The 3588-nt window shown below is 35.4% G+C and overlaps 1 pseudogene; it reads right to left on the bottom strand.

Annotated features, from left to right (window-relative positions):
• Positions 1–1163: 1163 nt before the first annotated feature.
• On the bottom strand, positions 1164–1640 carry LOC110213760 (ubiquitin-conjugating enzyme E2 L3 pseudogene; annotated as a pseudogene).
• Positions 1641–3588: the final 1948 nt, after the last annotated feature.

The raw sequence follows: 3588 nt of genomic DNA on the forward strand, positions 1-3588 counted from the left end.
TTATCCTAGAAGCTGGAGTCTTTGGATTTATCAAATGGTAGATTATAATAGTCATTTACTGTTGTTTCTTGCATACCTAACCTATTCCACTGATCCACCATTCTATTTCTTAGCCAGTACCAAGTAGTTTTGATGATTGCTGCTTTATAATACAATTTAAGATCTGGCACACTAGGCCACCTTCCCTTGCATTTCTTTTCATTAGTTCCCTGATATTTTGGACCTTTTGTTCTTCCAGATGAATTCTGTTATTTTTTTTTCTAGCTCTAAAAAATACTTTTTGGTAGTTTAATTGGTATGGCTCTGAATAGGTAAATTAATTTAGGTAGAATTGTCATTTTTATTATATTAGCTCAGCCCACCCATGAGCAACAGATATTTTGCCAATTATTTACATCTGACTTTATTTGTGTGAAAAGTGTTTTATAGTTGTGTTCCTATAGTTCCTGAGTTTGTTTTGGCAGGTAGGCTCCCAAATATTTTTTGGGGGGTTTGCCCATTTAATTGACATCATTTTGATAACATCAGACGGATTTGCATGATAGCCAGGCTCCTTCCTCATCACGGACTTCACCCTAGGGTTTGGCCTCATTTAGGTTTCTGAGATGTTATAAACTCACAACCCATACTCACAAAGCACAGAGAGTCAGGGAGATGGGCAATAGGACTTCTGGTTTTAGGCCATTTTCTTTCAGGGCTTGGGGTGGGAAGGGGGAAGAGGTGGAATGGTGGGGATTCCAAAGCTTTGTTCCAGGGGTAGGGAGTGTGATTAAAATGAACTCAATAAAATAAGACCTACAAAGGGGAAAGGAGGGATCAGGAGTATGCACCACCCACTAACTTGATGTTTTAAACCTGAAGAGAAACTGAAGATTTGGGATAGATTTGGGCAAGAAAAGAACATGCCATCCTTTAAGGTAGATTGAAGCAATGATCTTTAAAACAAAGAAATCAGAAGTAGAATATCTTACATTTTTAACTCTTTCTTTACAGGTTTACTTAGACCACTTTTGATTAAGAAAACTGTAGAAAGTTAGTAACTGCCACAAGTTAATGGCAGGAGGTGGCCCCTGTCAATTTCCCAAAGAGCCCTGGTTGTAGGGTGTTGGAAATGCACTACCTCCCCCTGTCCCCCTGTCTCCACTTGCCCTGGATGGAATCAATCATGGAAGATTTAGTCTAAGAGGTCACTTTTCCCCATATTTCTTTGTAAACTCTTCAGTGTTCTTACAGAATTTTTTTACTGTCCTTAGAGTACTCTTCAACTAGGTCCCCCTAAGGAGGTGCTCATGCTGGGGATCTTTCATCAGTGCTATGAGGGACTGGATGACTTGGTCAGTTTTGATTGTTGGCTTCCAGTTTTCAGCACTAATTACTGGCAGACAGACCTGCCCTTATTCATTGATGTTAGGGTGGTAAATCTTTGTTTTAAAAGTGATCTTAGGTAGTTTGAATGGATACTCTGCTGAGAAGTTGATTTCGATTCTGAAGGCTCCCTTGTCATATGGAGGCTTGTCAGAAAAGATGAGCCCTTCCCAAGTTAATAAATTAGCTTCATCAACCTGGATGTTATGGAAGTTTTTCATCCCACACTTGCGGATTTCTTCCAACTCCTTCTTCAGCCTCCTGCTCGCCACCATCTTGGGTCTGGTGCTGTCAAATATTTTATAGTGTCTACAATAACTTTAAATGGGATTTCTCTTTCTATCTCTTGCTGTTAGGCTTTGATTTGTGTGGGTTTATGTTATTTTCTGCAACTTTGCTAAATTTATTATTTCAAGTAATTTTTTACTTGATTCTCTGGGATTCTCTTAGTATACCATCATATCATCTGCAAAGAGTGATAACTTTGTTTCTTCTTTGCTTGTTCTAATTCCTTCAATTTCTTTTTTTTCTCTAATTGCTACAGCTAACATTTCTAATACAATATTGAATAACGGTGATAATGGACTTCCTTGTTTCACCCCCAGTCTTATTGGAAATGCTTCTGGCTTGTCCCCATTACATATAATGTTTGTTGATAGTTTTAGATAGATGCAATGTACTATTTTAAGGAAGACTCCATTTATTACAATGCTCCCTAGTGTTTTTAATAGAAATGGGTCTTGTATTTTGTCAAATGCTTTTGCTGCATCTATTGAGATAATCATATGATTTCTGTTAGTTTTGTTGTTTATATGGTCAATTATGCTTCTAGTGTTCCTAATATTGAACCAGCCCTGCATTCCTGGTATAAATCCTATCTGGTCATAGTGTATTATCTGTGAGATAAGTTGCTGTAATTTCTTTGCTAATATTTTATTTAAAATTTTTGCATCTATGTTCATTAGGGAAATTGGTCTATAATTTTCCTTCTCTGTTTTGGCTCTTCCCAGTTTAGGTATCAGCACCATATTTGTATCATAAAAAGAATTTGGTAGGATTCTTTCTTCATCTATTTCCCAAATAGTTCATATAGTATTGGAATTAATTTTCTTTAAATGTTTAGCAGAATTCACTTGTAAATCCATCTGGTCCTGGAAATTTTTCTTAGGGAGTTCGTTGAAGACTTATTCTATTTCTTTTTCTGAAATGGGGTTGTTTAAGTATTTTATTTCCTCTTCTGTTAATCTGAGCAATTTATATTTTTGTAAATATTCATCCATTTCATTAAGATCATCAAATTTATTGGCATACAGTTGGGCAAAATAGCTACTAATTATTGTTTTTATTTCCTCTTCATTGGTGGTGAGTTCACCTTTTTCATTTTTGATGCTGGTAATTTGGTTTTCTTTTTCTTTCTTTTTCTTAAAATCAAATTAACCAAAGGTTTATCTATTTTATTGTCACCCTTCCCCCCTTCCCCATAAAATCAGCTCTTAGTTTTATTTATTAGTTCAATAGTTTTCTCAATTTAAATTTTATTAATCTCTCCTTTGGTTTTCAGAATTTCTAATTTGGTATTTAATTGGGGATTTAAAATCTGTTCTTTTTCTAGCTTTTTTAGTTTCATGCCCAATTCACTGATCTCTTCTTTCTCTATTTTACTCATGTAAGCATTTAGAGATTAAAACTTCCCCTAAGCACCACTTTCACTGCATCCTGTAAGTTTTGGTATGTTGTCTCATTATTGTCATTCTCTTGGATGGAGTTATTGATTTTTCTATGATTTGTTGTTTGGCCCATTCATTCTTTAGGATTAGATTATTTAGTCTCCAATTAATTGTTAGTCTATCTTTCCATGGCCCTTTATTACATGTAATTTTTATTGCATCATGATCTGAAAAGGATGCATTCAATATTTCTGCCTTTCTTCATTGGATTGTGAGGTTTTTGTGCCCTAGTACGTGATCAATTTTTGTGTAGGTGCCATGTACTGCCAAGAAAAAGGTATATTCCTTTCTGTTCCCATTCAGTTTTCTCCAGAGGTCAACCATATTTAATTTTTCTAAAACGCTATTCGTCTCCTGAACTTCTTTCTTGTTTATTTTGTGGTTAGATTTATCTGGTTCTGAGAGGGGAAGGTTGAGGCTCCCCACTAGTTTAGTTTTGCTGTTTATTTCTTCCTGTAGCTCCCTTAACTTCTTTAAGAATTTGAATGCTATACCA

This window comes from Phascolarctos cinereus, unplaced genomic scaffold (assembly GCF_003287225.1).
Source record: "Phascolarctos cinereus isolate Bilbo 61053 unplaced genomic scaffold, phaCin_HiC Scaffold_1;HRSCAF=81, whole genome shotgun sequence".
NCBI lineage: Eukaryota > Metazoa > Chordata > Mammalia > Diprotodontia > Phascolarctidae > Phascolarctos > Phascolarctos cinereus.